Source organism: Lissotriton vulgaris, chromosome 1_2 (assembly GCF_964263255.1).
Source record: "Lissotriton vulgaris chromosome 1_2, aLisVul1.2, whole genome shotgun sequence".
Lineage (NCBI taxonomy): Eukaryota > Metazoa > Chordata > Amphibia > Caudata > Salamandridae > Lissotriton > Lissotriton vulgaris.
In genome coordinates this window covers 233,409,708-233,436,542 of record NC_141686.1, presented here as the reverse complement: position 1 = coordinate 233,436,542, position 26,835 = coordinate 233,409,708, and the positions used below count along the sequence as shown (strand labels likewise).

General features: G+C 46.7%; 1 protein-coding gene and 1 long non-coding RNA gene across 2 annotated transcripts in view; one reads left to right on the top strand and one right to left on the bottom strand.

The window, feature by feature from the left end:
- AKR1A1 (aldo-keto reductase family 1 member A1) overlaps positions 1–1,787 on the bottom strand; it is a 556,422-nt gene extending 554,635 nt beyond the window's left edge. The window contains exon 1 of the mRNA XM_086953146.1: positions 1,706–1,787. The gene's annotated coding sequence lies outside the window, so the exon portion shown is untranslated. The remainder of the gene's footprint in view (positions 1–1,705) is intronic.
- Positions 1,780–26,835, top strand: part of LOC147736403 (uncharacterized) — a 108,135-nt gene continuing 83,079 nt past the window's right edge. Inside the window, exon 1 of the long non-coding RNA XR_015307553.1 lies at positions 1,780–1,843. This is a non-coding gene — a long non-coding RNA (uncharacterized LOC147736403). The remainder of the gene's footprint in view (positions 1,844–26,835) is intronic.

The window sequence follows — 26,835 nt, the reverse complement described above, 5'->3', positions numbered from 1 at the left end:
TGTGCCTCTCTGGAGTGAAAGGTGTAGTATCACTGCAGGATGACTTTCAGAGGGGGTCGGAAGGTATCCATAAAACTCAATAGGCCCAAGTGTGGGCCACGTTGTTCAGGGCATGCAGCTTGTTAGCATGCACACTGTTTTAAACGCCCGCAAATCTTCACCCAACAACAATTTAAATGAAAGGGGTTTGCATGAAACAAAATCCCTGCCCTCTAGATTAAATGAATGCATTCATGCTTTTTTTTTTAAACTGCAGCACTAGTACTGTTTTTCCAGTGTGCCATTTATTGATAATCACTTGTTTTAGAACCATAAACGTGGGTATAAACTGTGTAAATGGTTAGACATTTTTACAATGCATCCATATTTTTTGCATAAAAGGCTTAGAAAGTTAAAAACATAGACCCGCCCCAAACTCCACCCCCAATCCACTGTTTATTTTGGTAAGTACCTGCACTTCTTTTTTCAATTTAAAGCACTGCATGTAAATGTAACGGATGGTGTATGCAGCCGTCATAGTACCTGGTAATTACCAGATGAGGTAAATTCGTCACAACTAGGAATTCCAAATCCTTGCTTGCTCAGGGTGAAAAAAATATATAGTTTGCCCCACTTGTATTCAGCACCCAACCATTTTCAGACTTTAGTATCATAACTCCCATTGTAGGTCTGAACCTATAAGCCCCAGAATGCCGAGTCCTTTTAAATGAAAATGTAGGACTGGCTGAATGTCATCACCGGCTTTACAACGGGCCGGATTCCAAGCGGCAGCATACAAGGTGTGACACCTTCCAGTCCTGACTTGTTAGCATTTTCCAAGATGGAAATTATGAGCTCACAGTACCCATACAACTAATTTATAATCCCACAATACAATGTATTCCTTACTAATAAACAAATTGTTTAAATGCATAAAATACAAAAATGCAATCATGTTAATTGTTAACATTTAAAAAAATTCTAAGACGAATGGGGTACAAATCAGAAAACGTACATCTTACTACGATCATAAATATAGATGTATATTAAGAGCTGTTTGTGCAAAAGGCGAGCTTAGTGTGTCTTGACTACCTCGCCATCAGGTGTATCAAGAACACCGAGGTGCATTCTGGGAAGAATAAATTATGCAAATACAAGATAAAGGATCATGGAGCTCATTATCAAACATGGCGCAGCTCCTCCCCTGACTCCGCTCCGCCCATCCCCACCTCCATCTCGCTTTCAATCCACCCTGCGGACCCCGCTCCGCCCCTCGGTGCATAACGCCCTCCTCGCTGCTGTGATTTTCTCCCCTCACCACCTCTTGTATTTTGTTTGCTCACAATTGTCACATTTGCCTCATGTAACGTAACGTTTGCTTTTGCAATTTGTTCACTTGGGATTTTCTCCTCATGCATCATTACTGTTCCTATTATGTAGCGCTCAGACACTTTCGGGTAAAATCCGCGCTATATAAAAATGCATAAAATAAATAAATAAAATAAAAATACTATGAACCTTGGGAGACTAAAAAAAAAAATAGGCAGGTCCCCCCTCCCGCAGAGGTCAGTGCCAGAAAGGGTCTCTCCTGAGGTCTCTCCATGGGGCTTCGAGTTAAGCAGCCTGTGTCTGCAGCGAGCGCCCCCGGGGGTCTCTCCCTCTCTCCACACCCGCCCCAGCCTCTCCCCACACTCCCGGGGCCGGGGCAGCCCCAGAACTCACTCACGTTTGAGAGTCCCTCGCCGGCTGAACCCTCTGCAGAGGAGACAAGTTTTGCTGCCTCAGAATTTCCGTTTCCGGGTTTTGCTTCTTCCGCTGCAAGGATGAAAGGCGCCAAACAGAGGCCCAGGCTCCACACACTGGGGTAGGAAGCTTTTTTTTTTTAGCACAGTACAGCACATTACTGGACTCCAAACTGGAACATATTTTTCCACCCAGGAGGCACCGACTCCTTCTAATAGGAGCCTCTCCTTCCACCAAGGAGGCACTGGCTACTACAACCAGAAGGGTCTTCTTATATCCAGGAGGCACTGACTGCTTTAACCAGGGCCTCTACTTCTAACCAGGAGGCACTGACTGCTCCAACCAGGAGCCTCTACTTCCATCCAGGAGGCACTGACTGCTCCAACCAGGAGGCACTGACTGCTCCAACCAGGGGGCACTGACTGCTCCAACCAGGAGGCACTGACTGCTCCAACCAGGAGCCTCTACTTCCAACCAGGAGCCTCTACTTCCATCCAGGAGGCTCTACTTCCATCCAGGAGGCACTCACTGCTCCAACTAGGAGCCTCTACTTCCATACAGGAGGCACTGACTGCTCCAACCAGGAGGCACTGACTGCTCCAACCAGGAGCCTCTACTTTCATCCAGGAGGCACTGACTGCTTTAACCAGGGCCTCTACTTCTAACCAGGAGGCACTGACTGCTCCAACCAGGAGCTTCTACTTCCATCCAGGAGGCACTGACTAGTCCAACCAGGAGGCACTGACTAGTCCAACCAGGAGGCACTGACTGGTCCAACCAGGAGGCACTGACTGGTCCAACCAGGAGGCACCGACTGGTCCAACCAGGAGGCACCGACTGGTCCAACCAGGAGGCACCGACTGGTCCAACCAGGAGGCACCGACTGGTCCAACCAGGAGGCATTACTTCCATCCAGGAGGCACTGACTACTTCAGCCAGGGCCCCTACTTCCAACCAGAATGCACTGACTGGTCCAACAAGGAGCCTGTACTTCCATCCAGGAGGCACTGACTCCTTTTACCAGGAGCCTCTACTTCCACCAAGGAGGCAACGACTGCTTCAACCAGGAGGCTGTACTTCCAACCAAGAGGCACTGACTGCTCCAACGAGGAGCCTCTACTTCTATCCAGGAGGCACTGACTGTTCCAACGAGGAGCCTCTACTTCTATCCAGGAGGCACTGACCGTTCCAACCAGGAGGCACTGACTGCTTTAACCAGGGCCTCTACTCCCACCCAGGAGGCACTGACTGCTTTAACCAGGGCCTCTACTTCCACCCAGGAGGCACTGACTGCTTTAACCAGGGCCTCTACTTCCAACCAGGAGGCACCGAATGGTCCTACCAGGAGGCACTGACCTCTTTAACCAGGAGCCATTACTTCCATCCAGGAGGCACCGACTACTTCAGCCAGGGCCCCTACTTCCAACCAGGATACACTGACTGGCCCAGCCAGGAGCCTCTACTTCCATCCAGGAGGCACTGACTTCCATCCAGGAGGCACTGACTGCCCCAACCAGGAGGTACTGACTGTTCCAACCAGGAGGCACTGACTGCTTTAACCAGGGCCTCTACTTCCAACCAGGTGGCACTTACTGGTCCAACCAGGTGCCTCTCCTTCCATCCAGGAGGCACTGACTGCTCCAACCAGGAGCCTCTACTTCCACCAAGGAGGCAACGAACTGCTTTAACCAAGAGGCTGTACTTCCCACTAAGAGGCACTGACTGCACCAACCAGGAGCCTCTACTTCCAACCAGGAGGCTCTGAATGCTTCAACCAGAAAGCTGTATTTCTAACCTAAAGACTCTGACTCCTCCAACCAGAGGGCACTGATTGCTCCAACCAGGGGGCACCAGCTACTCCAATCAGAAGGCTCTACTTCCATTCGGATGCACTAACTGGTCAAACCAGAAGGCACTAAGTGCTCCAAACAGGAGGAACTGACTGCTCCAACAATGAGACACTGACTGCCCCAACAATGAGACACTGGCTGCTCCAACTAGGGGGCACTGACTGCTTTAATTAGGGGGCACTGACTGCTCGAACCAGGAGGCTCTACTTCCACTCGGAAGCACTGACTGCTCCAGCAATGGGGCACTGTCTGCTCGAACCAGGGGGCACTGTCTGCTCGAACCAGGGGGCACTGTCTGCTCGAACCTGGGGGCGCTCTTTACTCAAACCTGGAGGCACTCTCTGCCCGAACCAGGGGGCACTGTCTGCTCCAAGCAGGTAGTAGAACTGTCTGCTCCAGCCAGGAGGCACTGTCTGTAGCAACCAGAGAGGCCCGCCTGCTCGAACCAGGATGCTCTGACTGCTTCAATTAGGGGGTGCTGACTACAACAGGGAGGCACTACTTTGGCGTTTTGAATTTGGGCCTTACTCCCAAGCCTTTACATTCACCCCTCCTGCTCTCTGAATTTCGGTATTTCGATTTTGTTGGCAGTATGACTTTGCACTTTACCACTGCTAGCCAGTGCTAAAGTGTATGTGCTATCTTCTTACAAAATTGTAAAGTTGGCCTACACCTGATTGCCCATATAATTTACTTATATGTCCCGAATATACGGTACTATATGTACATAGGGACTGGAAATTAAATGCTACTAGTGGGTCTGACACACTCATTGTGCCACCGACTAAATTAGCATTTCAAAACATGTCTCAGGCCTGCCATTGCATCCTGTAGTGCAGTTTTAAAGTGCCAATTTGACCTAGCAAAAAAAGCCACTTGGCAGTCCTAAACCTCCCTTTTTTCGGTCTCGTGACCTATCAATGAGCATGCGCATTGAGAGAAGCGAGACTATAGGGCTTTAAACAGACTTTAACTAACTGGCGATTTGGTGCTGTGCCCGTGCGCTTTTAGGTCAATGCGCAAGCGCATTGACCTAAAATACGCGTGCACATCATCAAATCGCCATCTGTTCCCAAGCAGCACTCCTCCCACACCTTTGAAGTGAAGCCTAGCTTCACTTCAAAGGCCCCTGCTGCTTCGCACCCTCATCGCCGCTCTCCCCGTTCGGCCCCCTCCCCTGCCCGCCGTGTCGCATTTCTCCTCCCCCCTCCCCTTCTCTGCCTTCCCTCCATCTTGTTTTTTTTTTTACCCGCTCCGCCCCCTCCCCTGCCCGCCGTGTCGCATTTCTCCTCCCCCCTCCCCTTCTCTGTCTTCCCTCCGTCTTTAAGATTCATAGCATTGGCCACAATTAGTGTCATCATTCTTCAACTCCACTGCACTCCATTATTTGCTGATGGAATTTTGAACCACTATCCGGCCAGTCCACTGAACGTAATGGAAAGACTAAGGCACCTTGTTGGATTTGGCTCCTTAGTTTTTTAAACGCGTGTAATTTTGGCTCTCCCCGCTCCGCCCCTCTCCCCTGCCCGCCGTGTCGCATTTCTCCTCCCCCTCCTCCCCAACACTGCATGTCCGAGGCTGGGAAAAAGCTGGTGTCCGCTTATACTAGTGCCATTGAATGTCGTGTCCTCAGAACAATTTTTTTTATTTAGTACATGAGCACTTCTTATAAGCAGGATTCCACATCCCACTTTTAAAACCTCAGACATAATCTCGATCACCCGCACGATCTATTGTTTTAATCAAATTAGTCCTGCACTGTTTCTGCCTATGCTCTCACTTACGGTAAGGTAGAGACTGTATAGCTTCAACAAGTCCATGTTACATTTGTAAACCCTTTATTTCATACAGTGTGTTTCGATATCGCTGCTTGTATTCCCCCCTGGCCTAATCTCGATCCCCCACACACTGTGTCATTTTTAATTAAGTTGGTCTGTGCCGTTTCTGCCTAAGCTCTCGCTTACGGTAAGGCAGAGACCTTACAGCTTCAACATGGCAGTGCTCCATTATTAAACACTATTTCATACAGTGTGTTCAGCTTCGGCACTGCTTGGATTTCATTTTATCTCCCATGGACTCCCCACACCACCTCCCACCCATTGTTGCTTAACTATGTCTCTTCCTCCCTCCAAGGGCGCTGGGAGGGACACTCCAGTAGGGTATGTTTCTAGTCGCAAAGGAGCACGGCCAACTACCACGTCCTGGTAAAGCCAGCAGCGAGGCGCCACTCCAGGCACATTCACACAGCCAGGAACTCCAAGCAGCTTTAAGTAAGCACTACACAATTCAGCTCCTGCTTTCAGCTGCAGAGACCGATGTATCAGCGCTGCTTGTATTTCACTTTATCTCCTGTGCCATCCCCAGACCACCTCACACCCATCACCGCTTGTTTAAGTACGTGTCCTCCTCCCTCCAGAGGCACTAGGACACTGCAGTAGGGTGTGTTTTCATTTGCAACAGAGCACAGCATGGTGGCTACCATGTCCTGGTAAAGCCAGCAGTGAGGACCCACTCCAAGAACATTCACAGAGCCAGGAATTCGAAGCAGCTTTAAGCAATCATTACATACCTACCGCAACTGCTGATTTCGGCTGCAGAGACAGATAAATCGGCTATGCTTGTATTTCACTTCATCTGCCATGCCGTACCCACTCCATCCACCCGCCGGTCGCTGCTTGTTTACCAATGCCATGTCTCTGATTTTAATGATACTTGCAGCATAGGACTTCAGAGAAACAAAAAAAAACACATAAAATGTGCAATCCAAGGAAATGTAGTGCAGACATAAAATCGCAGCATCCATGGCTTGTAAGAATCCGGACACAAGTGGAGCTGAAGTATTAATTAGGTTAAAATCCGCCAAGGATGCCGCGAAAGTAAAGGGAGGGGGGGGGGGGGGGAGGTTCATCTGAGCAGATATCATATGCGACTCCAGGGCAGGTTGTGATGAATAGTATTATTATTATCACATTCATTATTACCCCATTATATTGTATTATTTGTATATTATTATAGAATGTCATTCAATGCATGTATTGTTTCACGAGGAGCTCAAGGCCAGAGGAGCTGAAAGCATACTTAAATGAGATCCCAACAAAGGTATTTTTTAAGCATTATAAACACCCTTTCTGGGGGATACTCATAAGTATCTCTGGTGTGGGCAAGACCTTTCTGCTTTGCAGATTCACCGACAAGTTCTCATCAGACATCTACCCTGAGCTGTGGTAATTTCATATGAGTAGTTTCAAGCTGCAGCCAGTAAGCAGTCTGTCAGCATCTGCGTCAGTGTTTCCTCACTCGCACCCCCCTCCCTCCAGTTCATGCCTTCTAATTTCCCTCTGCAGCGCCCGTTCTTATTATTTGCATTGCCAATAGCTCTAACATTCACAATTGTGAGACTGATTGCATTGTAAATGCATCTTATTGATGGATATGTGATTACATTTTGCCATCTTCTTATTGCTTTAATGGTGTTGATTGAACTACACAAGCTTTGCTGTCCAGATAAGACAAGTGCATTTTTCTCCTCTGACAGTTATGTACTCTAGTCCATGGGTACTCAAAAACTTTCTCTCGGGGACCAAATTCACAGTGTGGTTTGTGGCCGAGGGCCGCACTAGTGGGGGAGGGGCTATAGCAAAAAAAGAAAACTGACCATAAGGTTGAACACAGGCCCCTGCAGCGGACACCATTGTCTACTGAGCCACCAGACCTGGCATGTCTATATATGTATGTGTGTGTGTGTGTGTATATATATATTACCTACTGGCGATAGCCAGTAGGTATATATAGTTAGGATTTTTTTCCTATGGGATTTTTGAAAATTCTATGTCGAATAACTTTGGCTTATGAGGACAGAATTGGCTGAAATTTTCAGGAAAATGGAACATTTTGTTCCTGAGCAGCCCCTGAAAATTTGGGGGGTTTTCGTCAAGGGGGGGCCGAGAAAAAAGGGGGGTCCCAAAACGTGTTTTTCCCATGCAATTTTCCATAGGGCGGTTGGCCTCACTTTTAGCCTGAACGGCTGAATGGATTTACACCAAACTTGGCAAAATTGTAGGGACTGGTAGCCCGATGTGCCTTTGCTATGTCTCAAGATATAGGCTCCAGTGGTTTTTACGAAAATTAACTTTGAAAAATATAAATTGGGCTACATTGGGCTATATATATGTTGGAGCCCAAATGTAGCCCAATGTAGCCCAATGTAGCCCAATGTAGCCCAAAGATGGCCACCAGAGACAAAAAACCAAATGTAGCCCAAATATCAGCCAGATGTAGCCCAACTATAGCCCAATGACAGATTGTCCCAGAGTGTTCTAAAGAACAACTAGAGTGCTAACAGTCCTACTTATTACAAAGGTATGGCACACCTGAAGCCATCTTGATTGGAATAAAGTGGTAACTCTTAAAACATTTAATTTAAAAAGGAACAAAATGAGGGGGTTCATTTTGCCATAGAAAGTATGATTAGCGAATATATGACGAAATCCCGCATACCATCAGTCCGCAAAAAAAATCCCGCATGTACTATTAGGCCGCAAATTAAAATAACGAAAACTTTTAGAACGAATATGCCTTTAGCATACACTAAACAACTAAACTACCCTAAACCCTAAAACACTACCCCCAGCATGACCCTACACTACACAAACAGTACAACACTACCCTAAACCCTAAAACACTACCCCCAGCATGACCCTACACTACACAAACACTACAACACTACCCTAAACCCTAAAACACTACCCCCAGCATGACCCTACACTACACAAACACTACAACACTACCCTAAACCCTAAAACACTACACCCCAGCATGACCCTACACTACGCAAACACTACAACACTAACCTAAATCCTAAAACACTACCCCCAGCATGACCCTACACTACGCAAACACTACAACACTACCCAAAACCCTACAACACTACACCCCAGCATGACCCTACACTACGCAAACACTACAACACTACCCTAAACCCTAAAACACTACCCCCAGCATGACCCTACACTACGCAAACACTACAACACTACCCAAAACCCTAAAACACTACACCCCAGCATGACCCTACACTACGCAAACACTACAACACTACCCTAAACCCTAAAACACTACCCCCAGCATGATCCTACACTACGCAAACACTACAACACTACCCTAAACCCTAAAACACTACCCCCAGCATGACCCTACACTACGCAAACACTACAACACTACCCTAAACCCTAAAACACTACCCCCAGCATGACCCTACACCACGCAAACACTACCCTAAACCCTAAAACACTACCCCCAGCATGACCCTACACTACGCAAACACTACAACACTACCCTAAACCCTAAAACACTACCCTCAGCATGACCCTACACTACGCAAACACTACAACACTACCCAAAACCCTAAAACACTACCCCCCAGCATGACCCTACACTACGCAAACACTACAACACTACCCAATACCCTAAAACACTACCCCCAGCATGACCCTACACTACGCAAACACTACAACACTACCCTAAATCCTAAAACACTACCCCCAGCATGACCCTACACTACGCAAACACTACAACACTACCCAAAACCCTAAAACACTACACCCCAGCATGACCCTACACTACGCAAACACTTCAACACTACCCTAAACCCTAAAACACTACCCCCAGCATGACCCTACACTACGCAAACACTACAACACTACCCTAAACCCTAAAACACTACCCCCAGCATGACCCTACACTACGCAAACACTACAACACTACCCAAAACCCTAAAACACTACCCCCCAGCATGACCCTACACTACGCAAACACTACAACACTACCCAATACCCTAAAACACTACCCCCAGCATGACCCTACACTACGCAAACACTACAACACTACCCTAAATCCTAAAACACTACCCCCAGCATGACCCTACACTACGCAAACACTACAACACTACCCAAAACCCTAAAACACTACACCCCAGCATGACCCTACACTACGCAAACACTTCAACACTACCCTAAACCCTAAAACACTACCCCCAGCATGACCCTACACTACGCAAACACTACAACACTACCCTAAACCCTAAAACACTACCCCCAGCATGACCCTACACTACGCAAACACTACAACACTACCCTAAACCCTAAAACACTACCCCCAGCATGACCCTACACTACGCAAACACTACAACACTACCCTAAACCCTAAAACACTACCCCCAGCATGACCCTACACTACACAAACACTACAACACTACCCTAAACCCTAAAACACTACCCCCAGCATGACCCTACACTACGCAAACACTACAACACTACCCAAAACCCTAAAACACTACCCCCAGCATGACCCTATACTACGCAAACACTACAACACTACCCAAAACCCTAAAACACTACCCCCCAGCATGACCCTACACTACGCAAACACTACAACACTACCCAAAACCCTAAAACACTACCCCCAGCATGACCCTACACTACGCAAACACTACAACACTACCCAAAACCCTAAAACACTACCCCCAGCATGACCCTACACTACGCAAACACTACAACACTACCCAAAACCCTAAAACACTACACCCCAGCATGACCCTACACTACGCAAACACTACAACACTACCCAAAACCCTAAAACACTACACCCCAGCATGACCCTACACTACGCAAACACTACAACACTACCCAAAACCCTAAAACACTACCCCCAGCATGACCCTACACTACGCAAACACTACAACACTACCCTGAACCCTAAAACACTACCCCCAGCATGACCCTACACTAAACAACCACCACAACTCTACACTACACCAACACAACACTACACTACACAACACTACACTACACTACACAATCACTAACCCACGAAAAAATTAACACAAACCCACTTACCTCTCTCGTCATCGTGGTTTTCACAACGCAAATGCATTTACCATACATGCCTTTAAAACGTAATTCTTTGTAAAGGCATGCGCGATAAATGCACATGCTTTTTGAAAAAATGCGGGATAATGGTATGCGAGCTCAATGACCTTGCGGGATAATGGTATGCGGACTGAAAGTCTGCGGGATAAAAAATGCGGGAAAATGGCTGCAAACCATGATTAGCAGCAGACTTCCCTGGTGAGCACTAGCTTTACTACAGTGATCCAATGAGCAACTAGAGTGCTAACATTCAGAATTTATGGCAAATGTGTGACACATCTGAATGCCTTCTTGATAGAACCAAAGTAAACAAGCATTGAAAATGCAATAGATCTCGCCCTCGTTTAAGTTAAAGCCATTCTGTTTGTAATGAGGTGGCTTTTTAGCTTTGCTTTTATTAGTGTTTTTAAAACTTTCATGTAAATAACATGCATATGTATGCATATATGTATATGTATGCATGCATTTATATTTATATAGATATGCAGATTACATATGTTTATATATGTATATTACCTACTGGCGATAGCCAGTGGGTATATATAGTTAGGATTTTTTCTCTAAAATTTCTGAAAATTCTATGTCTAATAACTTTGGCGTTTGTGGACGGAATTGGCTGAAATTTTCAGGAAAATGGCACATTTTTTTTCTGAGCAGCCCCTGAAAATTTGGTGGGGTTTCGTCAAGGGGGGCCGAGAACAAAGGGGGGTCCCAAAACGCGTTTTTCCCATTCATTTTTCCATAGGGCGGTTGGACTCACTTTTAGCTCGAACGGCTGAATAGATTTACATGAAACTTGGCAAAATTGTAGATATGGTTTGCCCGACGTGCCTTTGCTATGTCTCAATATATGTGCTCCAGTGGATTTTGAGAAATTAACGTTTAAAAAAATATATATATCTGTGACAGCGCTCCGGTTAGCGCCCCGGTTCGCGTACCTGACGCGTAACGGAACTTCACGAAGCAAATCTGATTGGCTCTCCGGTGTCTGTCAACATTCTAAACAAACCGGAGCGGCCGCCATCCTGACCCCCTAGGATTGATGAGGGGGATATTGAAGTGCCCCGCGGGGCAAAACATTTTGCGATTTTACGCCGTAGAGGCGCGTCCCGGTACGCGAACCGGGCAGCTCACCGGGCAGCTAACCGGGCAGCTAACCGGCAGCGTAGCTGTCAACATTGTAAACAGTCCGGAGCGGCCGCCATCTTGTCTCTCGGTAGGTTCGAGAGACAAGATGTGGTGAAAAAAGAAGGGGGAAATGAAGGAAAGGGGGCAAGGTAAACCCCTCCTGACCCCCTAGGATTGATGAGGGGGATATTAAAGTCCCCCGCGAATTTTCGCGGTAGAGGCGCTTCCCGGTACGCGAACCGGGCAGCTAACCGGCAGCGTAACGGGAGTCCGCCATCTTGTGTTTTTGGAGATGTCATCAGTGATGTCATCAGTGATGTCATTTGAGATGTCATCAGTGATGTCATCAGTGATGTCACTGACCATGTCATGAATGATGTAATATGTGACATCATCAGCAGTGGATTGCGGGTGCGCGATATATAGTTAGTGCAACTAACTATATATGGAATTTCATTGGTTTTTTGTCAATAAAATGTCCAGCTAACTATATATGGTCTCTAACCTATGGTTTTTTCAGTGAATATATATATATATATAATCTCCCTCCCTCTCTCTCTCTCCCCCTGTCTCCCTCCCTCTATCTCTCTCCCTCTGTCTCCCTCTCTCACTCACTGTCTGTCTCCCTCTCTCTCGCTGTCTCCCTCATCCCTCTGTATGTCTCCCTTTCTGTCTCCCTCTCTCTGTTTCTGTCTACCACCATCTCCCTCCCTTTGTCTGTCTCCCACTGTCTCCCTCCCTCCCTCTCTCTCCTTCCCTGTCTCCCACTGTCTTCCTCTGTCTGTCGCCTAACGACCAGAGCTGCCATCTAAGTCACGTAAATATAAAACATGTTGCATTCCAAATGCTATAGGTGTCACATTCGCGAAAGTTATAACTATTGGCGTTTTAAATGACAAAGCTATCAATTTAGCTATTTTAAAAACCAACAAATAAATAAATTATTTGTCATTTAAAAGACCAATAGCTCTAACTTTTCTAATGCGAGACCTATTGCATTTCCAATGCTTGTTTAATTACATGTCATTACTGAGGTAGGCCCTAAATCGCCCACAGAATAGGGTGCATTGCATTTAAATGGTAGGAAATGTTTTTAAGTTTTGCATGCCTAGGTTTTTACTACTGTGAGGCCTACTTCTCTGATAGGATAACATTGAGTTCCCTTATTACATTTAACAAGTACTAACTTTTGATCGAGAACAGGTTGAAATGTTATGTTTTTAATGAATTGTCAGTTTAAAATCCTTTTTTGCAATAAAGTGGGATTTTAAGTCACAATCCCAAAAATTCAATTTTGAGAAAGTTGGCATTTTCTTGTCCTATACATTTGTTGCCTCTAGTCTGTGTCCTGGGTCACATGACTGTGAATGTGTATTCCTCCCAGACAGCCAGACAAGGGGGGATAAGATGTTGGCAGGATGAGTGGGGCAGAGCTGTTCCTACCCAGTTACATTTCAGAAGGCTGCCTTCAGCACACAAAGGAACTTGATACCAGCCTTTTGTCACCCTAGACCACTTGAAGACTGGGCAGGGGAAGGAAGGGTATTTCCAGAATTTGATTTGGGGATAGGCTAGAAGTTTCCCCCACTTCAAAAGCTGGCATCAAGTATAAATACTGGACCTCCTGACCCACTCTTCTGTAAACTCCTGGACCTGCAGAGGACCCCCAGAAGGACTGCCTTGTACTTCAGAGGACTGCCCTGATGCTTGAGGTTTGCTTTGTCCCTAAAAGGACTGCCCCGCTTCAACCAGAGGATTGCAGTGCTTGTTGAAGCTTGTCATGTATCCAAGGACTACCAGAGTGACCCAGGGACTTGTCAGCTGGCCTCCTGTGTGAGCCCCAGGAACATAACTAAGCCTGGGTGGTAAATTCCGTGCCACTCACGGAATTTGGGTAATTTCGTGTTCCGAAGAGAACGCGGAATTGCCAAAAATTCTGCGGCTTCGCAGAATTTTTTGCTTGTTTGCTCTTTCAAAGTTCGTGTTCGGAAGATATTTTTTGTTTCGCGGAGCTTTGCGTAGCGCGACTATGTAAATTCCGTCCACCCCTAGACATAACAAGCTCCAGGGACCTTGAACCCTACACTTGGCTTCTGCCTGGAGTTAGTCATGACCCCCTCCAGCTAAAATCTGAAACTTGTGGGAGGCGTGGCCTGACAGAGCACCATGGCAGATGCCTGTTAAGTGCGCTCGGTGCGTTCCGGTCTAAAAATCCTCCATCATCCTGCCCATGCCCATGCACATCCTGACTATCAGCAGTGGACCCGTTGGAGCCAAACTAGCGTACAGTGCTTGCGTGGGTTGGCAGTGCCGCAGGGACCATGCTTACCAGTGATTCCCCAGCGAAGAGAAGAAGCCTGCAGCGTGAGAATCGGACTTTAGTGACGTCCCGGGCAAAGCCGTGGGTGGGATGACGTGTTGTGGAGCCGCGCACTGTGTTTGCTGGTTGTCTCCTTCTTGGCTGTGTCACTTACGGCCTAGGTGTAGATGTCCCTTCCGGGTGGTGAAAGGAGGTCCTCAAAGACCTGCCAGAATTCGGTGATGCAGGGATTGAGAGCGTTGGCGGGTGTCCCGCAGCAAATCTGGCCCAAACCTGCTGTATGAGGCCCAAGACTGCAAGGAGGAGTTGGGCAGGGGTTGTGGCCACCAGATCTGTGCCCGAGAAGATTGGGATGGCCCTACATGGAAGGCATCGCTGGGACGGCAGAGCATAGGAAGGAGTAGGGGCTGCGGTCTACAGATGAGCCCATGTCCTGTAGAGCTAGTCAAGTGAATTATTTGTGGCTGCAACCGGAGGCCTGGAGTGGCTGGCCTGAAGGCCCTTTGAGGTGGGCCTGACTGCACCGCCAGGGTGCGTCCTGGAACCTCTGAACTTTGGCTTGGAGCCACAGCCCGTACCTGCAAATCTGCCTGTGGAGTGGGGTTAATAATAAAGTACACCCTCAGTGTTGTCCTTGGTGTGTGCACTGCAGGCCGTAGTTCCGGTGAGCCATATCCCATTAGGGGGTCTGCGTTGTGGCTTGTTTTCAGGCTACAAAAGCCGCTGGGCTAGGCCCCAGTGCGGCTTGTGAGTGGTCAATTCCATGATCCCATGCCAGCAGAGCGTGACCCCTGGGGTGCTGCTGAGCGAGGGGGTGGACCAGTGGAGCTGGGGTGACACAGCTGTTCAGTCTGCCCTGAGAGGACCGGGGGCGTGAAACTGGCATTGCGCTGACCCGGAGGAGCCCTCCTGGAGTTGCCATGATGTAGGACAAGCCATCCGTTCAGCAGACGAAGCAGTGTACCATAGATCATTATGCAACAGGGGCACTGGTGCCACCGGTCAAGCTGAAGTGGCTGGGCAGGCTCCAGATAATGCTGCATTACTGGTGGTCATCACGCAATGCGCTCAATGCTAAGATCAGTGCAGTGGGCTCGAAGGTCTCCCTGCTCCGACAGGACTTTCAGGAAGGCAGTGGACCATAATAGGGAGGCAGAGGCCAGGGTGTCGGCGGTCGAAGACTCTGTGACAGTGCTCCAACAGAAACTTCACAAATTGACTGTGGTCAACCAGGAATTGGTTGCGCGCGTGAAAGACCCCAAAAGCAGCGCTCGTCGCAATGTGGACACAAATGGTAGAGAGAAATGTATATTCCAGGAAGTTACTATACAATAAAGAAACTTTCTCTTGATTGAAGTTTTTGGTTGGAAATGTGGTATTTGTCATGCTCACATATGCATATTTACACATATTAAGGATCTTATTATTGGTATACTTTTACTCCCAGATGTTGATTTGTGAGGGTCATTGTGGGCATGGATGTAAGTTAGCGGTGTAGTTGTCAGGATGCAACATAATAGCATTAATAACGTAGGGGAGCTTTCCCCGTAATGAGGCGTGGACATCATGTTTGGCGGAAACTGGTGTACATGCTCAAAAGGTATGTACGATTGGATGTGACGGTCTAGTTGCTTATGCAACTTCACGGATATATATCGGTAACTTTAGCTATGGCATCTTGACTCTTTCTCATCAGACGACAGAACTGGATACCCCGACTCGCTTAACCCGGACATGGGTAATTTGGGAACTCCGGTAATATGAATCATGGGGCTAAGTAGGTGAACAAACGATGCATGCAGGAGCGGTTGGCTGAAACTTAATAGGACGGATTAGGCAGGTTTAACTCAGGCTTAGGGACTTTTACATCAAACTTTTGCATAGAAAGTCAGCACATTATTAACTATCTACGTAAAGTGATGTAAACACTTTGGCTAATGCATGTGTGTAAAAAATATTTGCGTACCTAAAGAACTCTTTAGAGTATACATGTAGTATGATTAATTTTATATAATGCATCACGATAGAGAGTTTCCGTGCCACGGCGTAGTCGCCCAGATCAAACGCCTCAGTCACACTGTGTTAATGCAGTCCATTAGATGGAGTTATAACTACTGTTTTGACAACTTAGATGTCATAAAGTAACCGTGGGTAGTGAACTACGCTCCCTAGCAGAGGCTGCGGAGATTTGTTAACCACACATTACATTGAAAACACGTAATTCATGCAATAATTCCAATACATAGCAGAGTTAGCTACTGCTCCCACAACCCTTTTATTAAACAACCTTACCTTTATATGTGCCGACTCAAGATGGCTGCTTTGGTTTGAGCTCCGCTCGATTGCAGAGATCGTTTCATATTTTACAGCCGCGTCTTTCAACGCCGGAGCACTGAAGACGATGTTTCATGATTGTGTGAGGTTAGGGCGGCTTTTTGAGCCGTTTCCTCACTCTCTCCTTCTTTATGTGACCCAGCACCTTTGGAGGTGATTCTCCACACAGTAAATGCGAGCGGCCACCATTTCCTGCATGCCGCTCGCTATGCCAGACCTGCTGAGGTAAAACCAGCGTTTCTGTCATTAAACGCGCGGCAATGTTTTTTTTCTTTCTCTTTTCTCCTTTTCTTCATGGATAACAATGCAGATATGAATGCATGTCTACATGACCATTACTACAGTTAGTCTTGCCTGTTTTTTAGGCATTTTGGAGTTTTGAAGAGCCCACATTTTATGCCTAATTTATGTGAGTGCCTTATTGTTCTCCATTTTATTTCAACACCAGCAGCCCGTCCCGACGTTGTCCGGGTATGAATTGCTGTCGGCCAGTAGTATATTGTTTTGTAGGATTTCGTTTTGATAGCATTTCTGGTCTGTGACAGGCCTGTGAAACGCTCCGATTCACAGTGCACTGCTGATGCACTTAAGAGTGCGCGTTCAGTAGTGTGTGAACTCGAGTTTCCCTACTGTATTTTTCCTTGCAATATTATATAGCGCGAACTCGACAACATGGCATGAGCACAATTTACATTACAGAAGAACACATTCATTTGTGGTAGGCATGGGGAGACAAAGCGATTTGCCTGGAATCACAGGCTATTGAGCTGATGCCGAGATGCGAACGTAGCTCCACAGCTCTAAAGTTCGCAATTCTAGAACTTGTGGCGGAGGTGTGTCTAAAAGTGTATGTCGGTGTTGGCCATCAATGAGAGAGACCTGTGCATTTTTCAAATGTGTTGTGAAAAAATATGAGTATGTTGCTGGAGATGTGGGCCGCCGTGCCACCAATGTACTTACCGAGGGAGGGTAAACACCCATTATTCCGCAACTTTCTTGCCGCATACCATCACTACGCATACTTTCATTACGAAAGTACCATGGGCCCTATTCACAGAACTAACTTAAGACAAAATCCTAAACTTACTACTTTCGGTATTCACAGAAGTTAGTATTTTGTCTTAAATCGTCTTAAGACAAACTTAAGACAAAATCATAACTTCTGTGAATACCAAAAGTAGTAAGTTTAGGATTTTGTCTTAAGTTAGTTCTGTGAATCGGGCCCTTCGACTCAGCAATGCATTATAACGCATGGCATTATATTTTATATGCTTTTACCACGCATACATTTACAACGAAATTCGTTGTAAATGCATGAATGGTAAAAGCATGTTTTTTTTAATGTTTGGATAAGGTAAGTATGGGTATAGGGGTATATGTTTTGGGGTACTGAGGTATATGTTTTGGGGTGTTTGGGTATTTTAAGGGTTCAGATATAGTTTTGGGTTATGGGGTACAGGGGTAGTTTTAGGGTTTAGGGATAGGTATGGGTTTTGGGGTACAGGGGTATTTTTAGGGTTAAGGGCTAGGTTTGGGTTTTGGGCTATAGGGGTATTTTTAGCGTTCAGGGGTAGGTTTGGGTTTTGGGGTACAGGGGTATTTTAAGGGTTCATGGCTAGGTTTGGGTTTTGGGGTACAGGGGTATTTTTAGGGTTCAGGGGTAGGTTTGGGTTTTGGGGTACAGGGTTATTTTTATGGTCCAGGGCTAGGTTTGGGTTTTGGGGTACAGGGGTATTTTTTGGGTTCAGGGGTAGGTTTGGGTTTTGGGGTACAGGGGTATTTTAAGGGTTCAGGGCTAGGTTTGGGTTTTGGGGTACAGGGGTATTTTAGGGTTCATGGGTAGGTTTGGGTTTTGGGGTACATTGGTATTTTCTAGGGTTCAAAGCTAGGTTTGGGTTTTGGGGTACAGGGGTATTTTTAGGGTTCACAGGGAAGGTTTGGGTTTTGAGGTACAGGGGTATTTATAGGGTTTAGGGCTAGGTTTGGGTTTTTGGGTACAGGGGTATTTTTAGGGTTTAGGGATAGGTTTGGGTTTTTGGTTACAGGGTATATTATATGGTTAGGATGGGTTAGTGTTTAAGGGTGTTGGGGTATTTTAAGGAGTAAGGGTGTGTTATGATTATGGGGTGCAGGGGTATTTAAAGGGAGCAGGGTGGGATTAGCACACGATATGAGACATGGCATGAAGGGCGGAAAGTACCACACGTCCCCAGCATTTGTCACACCCCCAGCACACACCCACAGCACAACGCAGACACGTCCACAAGGGACTACTTTGCTGACACTGTTCTTTTACCTTTTAAATGTATATGGTGGGCGTATGCATAGCCTATGTCCTTCTGCTGCAACTGCCCTTTCCAACCCTGTATTGGGTGTTGTGATTGGTGCTGTGGTTCCTGAGATTACCCGCCTCAAGCGTTTGAGCTCTCTCTTTATTATATTAGTTTGGATTGAATCTCTCTACATACCAAGAAACATAAGGAAAGGTTTTCTGAAAACTTTGACCATTTTTTCTTGCTACTTAGGAACTATTCATTTTCTGCTGCTCCCTCATGAGTGCGCTTAAATGTCAGCTGATGTCCACATTTCATTTTTATTATAGTCTTACTGAGAGCCTTTTCTGAGGGCACAAATGTTCCTTCTTATGAGCGCTTACTTTCTATTTTTAACCAGCTCCTGTCTGCTTTAACTCTCCAATGGAGAAAGAACATTTATTCTTGTTCTCCATATGGGCAGATTGAGGTCTCCATAAAAAGTGATTTCTCGTCCTTCTCGACGTTTCATAATGACCAGTGATAATTCCTCTCATGTCAAAGCTTCTTCATCTGGTACAAAACCTAAAAGGGCTAAGATTGATCCCCCCTCGCCTATTTTGTCATCGCATAACCCTGTTCTTGATTCAATTCTTGATGAGGTGAGGGGGTTGAATTCTTTTATGTCCACTACAAAGGATAAACTCCAAAAAATTGAGGCTAAGTGGATTACAATGGAAGCAAAGATATTTGACATGGAACAACGTATTAGTGATCTACACGATGTCTCCATCAAAATTCCCATTCTGGAGCAGGAGATTCAGCGTCTTAAACTTCACTCTGAGGACCTTGAAAATCTAAATAGACGCAATAATCTTCGCCTTTGTGGCCTATCAGAAAATTTGGAGGGTCCTGACATTCTTCTTTTTCTTAAAAAATGTTTGTCAGAGCTTCTTGATCTTCCTCTAGAGCCTTGACTGAAAAACCAGCGTGCCCATCGCTTGGGTCGTCTTCAACCAATCTCTATTCGTCCTAGATGAATTATAATGCTATTTTTTGTATTCACAGATCTTATGCACGTCTTACAGGCAGCAAAGAGGAAACGCCGACTTGTTTGGGCTGGTCACACCATTTTTCTCTCTCAGAATATCTCCAATGCTACTAATGCCAGAAGAAGGGAATTTCTTGCACTTCATCCTCAGATGAGACAGTTAAATGTTCGATATGGCATTTGCATCCCTGATTGTGTAAAATTACTCATAATGGCTCCTCTCGCTGGTTTGATCATCCTGTCAAATTAAAGTCTTTCTTGCTCAGCCTCACACCAAATTCTATGGATAGTTCAACTTAACACCTTCAACTTCTCTCTCTTTTCTTTATCTAATAGATTTCCTATGGCTGTTTCTTCATCTATCTTTTAATTTTGCTCCTCTTCTGTTCCATCTGTTCTCGGTGCAGTTACGCTCCATGCTCATTTTGTTTACTCTTTCTCTTAGATCTGGATAACTTTCCTTGATCTATCTTTTCTTTTTGACAATATGTGGATTGATGCACATGCTTATTGTTGTTATTTGTTGTCATACATTCTGTTTTTTGTATTTATCTAATACGTGGTGTTTTTCTGCTTCCAGCTGTTTTGCTGAAGTGTATCATCTCTATTCATGTGCTACCCTCACTTCCCTCCATTATGTGTAATGTTGTCACGTGGAATGTTTTGGTCGTGGAAACCCTGCCAAAAGACAAAAGGTGCTATCTCATTTTACTTTTTTTTCTAATGTTCACCATACTCGTTCTTGAATTGATTATATTTTGGTTAGTAAACCCCTACTGCCATCTATTCAATCCTCTGAGATTGGATCTATTTTATTTCTGAATATGCCCCGTCTTTTCGGTTTTCGATCTTTCAATGAGTTCTCCTAAATTTGGTCGTTGGATACGTAATTATTTTTTGTTATCAGACACTGCTTTTGTAACTGAAGCTACTACTTATATTAATTCATTTTTTGCTATTAACAATCTTTCAGACACCTCCAATACTAATAATTGGGGTTCCTTTAAGGCCTGCTTCGTGCCTTTACTATTTCATACTCAGCAAAAAAGAAGAAAACCGCCAAGCATACAACTTTACTACAACAACTCAAACTGCTGGAACATAATCACTTTACTTCTAGATCTTCCTCTGTTCTCTATGAACTAATTAAGGCAAAATCTACTCTTAACAAGCTTGCCACAATTGTTGCATGTAATGTTCTTCTCAAAATTAAGTCTAAATATCACTGGGGTCAAAATAAAGCTGGTAAGCTGCTGGCCAACTACTTAAAGATTAAATCTGAACGTAAACATATTGGTCCAATTCCTAATGAATCTACAAAATTTTTAGCTTCCTCTGATGAAGATATTGAAATGAAATGAAATTAAATGAAAAGGGGTTTTGTTGAGCGCGACTGCTGCCCTAAGGCGTCCAAGCGCTAAGAAGAAGGATAGTGCCTCATGAAGCAACAGCTTTGATAAGAGTTCAGTTGGTGAAGAGGAAGGTTTTAAGCTGTTTGCGGAAGGATGACAGATTGGAATTTGATCTTAGATGTATAGGGAGTGAGTTCCACAACTTAGCAGCGTTGAACATAAAAGATCTTCCTCCTGCCCTTGACCTTTTGATCCGGGGGACTACAGCCAAAAAAGCATGAGTAGAGTGGAGTTGCCTGCTGGGGCAGTGAGGGGAAAGAAGGGTGTGGTTGACCTTGGGACCAGTTCTCCAAAAGGCTTGATGGGACACGCACAGGGCTTAAAATTTTATTCTCTCCCTAACAGGGAGCCAATGTAGGGTTCTCAGTCCAGATTCTATTGATGATCTGCGTGGGATCTGAAGCAGCGTGCGTGCAGCACAGTTCTGGACTCGCTGGAGTTTTTGCAACACATATTCTGGTGGCCCCACGTACAAGGCGTTGCTGAAGTCGAGTCGGGATTGTATTAGACCCTGTATCACGATCTGCTTAGCTTCAAAAGGAAGGACTGGGAGGATTTTTTTGAGCATCCTGATAAGCCCAAAGCAGGTTGCAGATGTTTTGGTTGCTTGGGTGTTGAGAGTTAGGGATTTGTCCAGCCAGACCCCTAGACGTTTTATATTGTCTTTCAGGGTAGGCGGTGTGCCCAAGCTGGTGGGCCAAAGGTGATCGATGGTCAGCAGCGCTGGCGCTGGGTAACCGAGTAACATAAGCTCGGTTTTGTCTCCGTTGAGCTTGAGAGAGGATGTCGTCATCCATTTCCTTACCTCCTCCATGCATGCCGCCAGATTGGTCTGTGTTAGCTCGCTGTTCTTCTGTGCAAGGGATACCACTAACTGAGTATCGACCGCGTATGTGATGATCTCAATATCATATGGGCGGACGATCTCAGCCAGCGGTTCCATGTACACATTGAACAGCGTGGGGCTCAGCGACGAGCCCTGTGGAACCCCACAGTCCAGACACCTGCTAGTGGAGGAGGAGTCTCCCTCAAAGACTTGGAAAGTCCTTCCACTCAGAAAGGATCTCAGCCAGGCCAGAGCATCCCCAGACACTCTTAAGTTGGAAAGTCGACACAGCAGAGTTTTATGGCATACCGTGTCGAATGCGGCACTCAGATCGATGAGGATAACTGCCACTAATCCTCCTCGATCCAGAATCTGCCTGCCTTCTTCCGTTACTGCTAGCAAGGCCGTTTCCGTCCCATGTTTGGGACGGAACCCTGTCTGCGAGTCATCGAGTAGGTGGTTAGACTCGAGAAATCTGGTTAGGTGGAGGTTGATATGCTTCTCCAAGATCTTACTCGCCCAAGGCAGCAGGGAAATGGGGCGGTAGTTGTTGGGGTTATTAGGGTCCAAGTTGGGCTTTTTCAGGAGTGCTCTCACCATAGCTTTCTTCCAGCTGAGTGGGACGTTACTCTTTATTAGGGAGTTATTGAGTAACTCCATAAGAGTGGGAAGAATGACTTGGCTGGCAGCAACCATGGTACGGGGTGGGGCTGGGTCACAGGGGGATCCTGACTATACTTGAAGTGACAGGATTTCCAGAGCCTCTAGGTCTAGCAGAGGGAAGTGATTCTGAGTTTTTCGAGAAGAGACCTCTACCTCCCTTGGGGGCTGGGGAGCATCTGTGTGGGGGTCTGGAATTGAGTTTGCGAATGTGACATAGATTTTATTTATTTTTCGATAAAAGAATTCAGCTAGGTCGTTGCAGTGCGCGCTGGGGTTGTCATTGGAAGCTGTGGGTGGGGGGAGCTTGGTTAGGCGCTTGACTATTTGGTAGATCTCGCTCGGTTTTGACCTAGCCCTCGTTATTTGTTCATTGTAATAAACGGATTATGACTTTTTTATTTCAAGTTTGTAAGCTTTGATGGCTTCCCTATAGATAGCTTTGTCTATGGTGGCATATTCCAGACGCCACTTCCTTTCGAGCTTCTTGCAGTGGCGCTTTTTTGTTCTGAGCTCCTCTGAATACCATGGGGCAGTAACCCGTGGCCTTTTTAGGCTGACTTCCCGAATGGGAAGTATGGAGTCAAGAGATTTCAGGATCCAGTTGTCAAAGTTCATGTTGTCTGAAGGGGGGTCCTGTACGAGAGAGGGTCTAGAGTCTGCCAGGGAGCTAGACCATTGTTCTAGTGGGAGTTTGGACCAATTCCTAATTTTTCGCAGAGACGGAGTACACCGATCGGGTTTGTAGGATGACCAGATAAGAGGAATTAAAAAGTGGTCGGTCCACGCAAGACGAATAGTGGGGGCTACCTTGAGCTCAGCGGAGTTGCTGAACACAGGGTATTGCTAATGCATTTCATGATTATTATCAATCATTATACACTGATGATACGAATCCCTCCAATCAAAATTTAAACACCCTTTTTCGGGCCTCCCTAAACCCCCTCTGCTTCCTGATGAATTTGGATTACTAGAAAGAGAGGTCACTCTTCAGGAGATAATGGAATCCATCAAATCCTTTAAAAAAATCGAAAGCACCAGGCCCTGATGGTCTTTCTGCTGAATATTTTCCCCACTTGTTCCTCTATTTTTGCTCCCAAACCTTTTGGCCCTTTTTAACTCTTTTATTTCTTATTCCAAAGCTTCTGGTTCCTTTATGGAGGTCTTGATTGTTCTTATTCCCAAACCTGATAAAGATCATTCCCCTCTGTAAAAATTATCACCCTATTTCATTAATCAATTATGACTGTAAGATATTTGCTAAAATTCATGCCTCTCACCTTGAGAATATTATCCCACTACTGATTAAGACAGATCAAGATGGTTTTGTTAAGGGCAGATTGGCTTCAGGCAATGATCGCATGTTTGCTAATGTGATCTCCTTCGGGAGGAAGTACAAATCTCCACTTGCAGCTTTGTCCTGCTTTATCCTTAGGCTTTCGATCGCATAAGCTGGCAATTCATGTTCAATATACTCCATTGGTTTGGTCCAAATTTTATTTCTTATGTTTAAGTCCTCTATTCTTTTCCTCGTGCTAGTATTTTTGTGAATAACCATTTTTCGAAATCTTTTCCGTTATATAGAGGTACACGCCAAGGTTGTTCCCTTTTGCCCTTGTTATTTGTTTCATGTCTTGAACTTTTCCTTGAGCGTATTAGAGTTGATTCACGTATTTCTGGCTTTACACATAACTGTATAGAAACTCAATTGTCAGCATACGCTGATGATATACTGGTATAGATTTCTGTTCCCAATACTTCCCTCCCTCTCTTTTTGGATGAGGTTCAGTTGTATTCCAGTATCTCAGGATAATAATTGAACTTTTCTGAAACAGAAGTCTTACCCTTGAACTCTATCTGCTATCAACATATGTTCAATAATACCAATTTTACCTGGTGTGCTACAAAAATCAAATACCTTGCATTTGGTTTTCCTCTATCTTATCTACCACCATTAATCATACATTTAATGTGCTAACAAACAAAATACGTTCACTCCTTCTCTCATGGTCCCCTCTTCATTTGTCATGGTGGGGTAGATTAGATACTACTAAAATGATTATTGTGCCGCATGTCCTTTATACATTATCCAGATCTCCCGCAGAGACCGCACCAACGGAGTTGGAGGGGGAATCGCCATCATCCACAAGGACACCCTCAGAGTCTCGACCAACACCGACGACACCCTCGCCACCGCCGAGCACATGCACTTCCAGATCCACACTGACCCCAACACGGCCCTAAGAGGAACACTCATCTACAGACCATCCGGACCCCGACCACAGTTCAGCGACACCATCGCGGACCTAGTCAGCACCCACGCCCTCGCCTCCACGGACTACATCCTCCTCGGGGACCTGAACTTTCACCTCGAGAACAACAACTACGCCAACTCCACCCGCCCTGATCGACAACCTCGCCAACCTCTGACTCAAACAGCTTGTGACGACACCCACCCATGCCGCTGGACACATGCTGGACCCCATCTTCTCCGCTAGTCCCCACGTCTCCTTCAACCACACCACCGAACCCCACTGGACCGACCACAGATGCGTCCACTTCTCCTTCAGGAAACCCACCACACATCACCGCACCCAACAGTTGCCACGCCGCTGCTGGGGCAAGGTCACCAAGGACCAACTGACCACCACCCTCGCCCCGATACCACTCGCCGACCCTACCAACCCCGACACCGCCGCTACCAACCTCAAACAGTGGATTAACGACTGCGCCAACACCCTCACCCCTCTCAAGACCTCCACAACCAACCACACCAACAAGAAAGCCGCCTGGTTCACCAAAGACCTCCAGACCTCCAAGCACACCTGTCGGAAGCTGGAGAAGATGCCTCCACGACCGAACACCAGACAGCCACACAGCCCACAAGAACGCCACCCGCAGACACCACCAACTCATCAGGACCGCCAAGAGGACCTCCTTCAAGGACCGCCTAGACAACAACGCACACAACACCTAAGAGCTCTTCAGCATCGTGAAAGAACTCTCCAACCCCAGCTCCAACACCAACGACATTCCATCATCACAAGACCTGTGCGACTCACTGGCCACCTACTTTCACCGCAAGATCACCGACATCCACGACAGCTTCAACTCCGACACCCCCGCACCCACCGCTGAGACCACCACCCCTGCAACCTCCAGCTGCACCAGTCGCCTGGTCCAATGTCAGCGACGAAGACACCATCAAAACCATGAACTCCATCCGCTCCGGATCCCCATCCGACCCTTGCCCTCACCACGTTTTCAACAAAGCCAACACAGCCATCGCGCCCCACCTACGGAAAACAATCAATATCTCCTTCGAGACAGCAATCTTCCCGGAATACTGGAAGCACGCCGAGATCAACGCCCTACTGAAGAAACCCACGGCGGACCCCAAGGACCTCAAGAACATCCGGCCCATCTCCCTGCTCCCGTTCCCGTCGAAAGTCACGGAGAAGATTGTCAACATCTAGCTAACCCGCTACCTCGAAGACAACAACGTCCTACACCCTTCCCAATCCGGTTTCCGCAGCAACCACAGCACCGAGACTGCCCTCACCGCCGCCACCGACGACATCAGGATCCTGATGGACCAAGGAGAAACAGCCGCCCTCCTCCTCCTGGACCTATCAGCAGCCTGCGACACGGTCTGCCACTGCACCCTATCAGCACGCCTCCATGACGCCGGAATTCAAGAGAAGGCCCAGGCCTGAACCACATCCTTCCTCTCCGTCAGAACCCAGAGCATCCGCCACCCACCCTTCCGCTCTAAAACCAATGAGATCATCTGCGGCGTCCCACAGGGATCCTCTCTCAGCCTGACGCTGTTCAATATCTACATGGCACCCCTCGCCCACGTAGTACGACAACATAACCTCAACAGCATCTCCTACGCCGACGACACCCAGCTGATCATAACCCTCACCGAAGACCCCCACGCCGCCAAAGCCAACCTCCACAGAGGAATGAAGGCCGTCGCCGACTGGATGAAGGTCAGCAGGCTGAAGCTGAATTCAGACAAGACTGAGGTCCTCATCCTCAGACCCACCCCATCAGCCTGTGACGACTCCTGGTAGCCCACAGCACTAGGAACAGCCCCGGTACCCACCGACCACGCACGCAACCTGAGGGTCATCCTCTCCATGACCAAGCAAGTCAACGCCGTCTCCGTGTCCTGCTTCAACACCCTCCGAATGCTCTGCAGGATCTTCAAATGGATCCCTTCTGACACGAGAAAAACCGTCACCCAGGCCCTCATCACCAGCAGACTTGACTACGGGAACGTCCTCTACTCAGGAACAACAACCAAGCTTCTGAGACGACTACAACAAATCCAGAACGCCTCTGTACGACT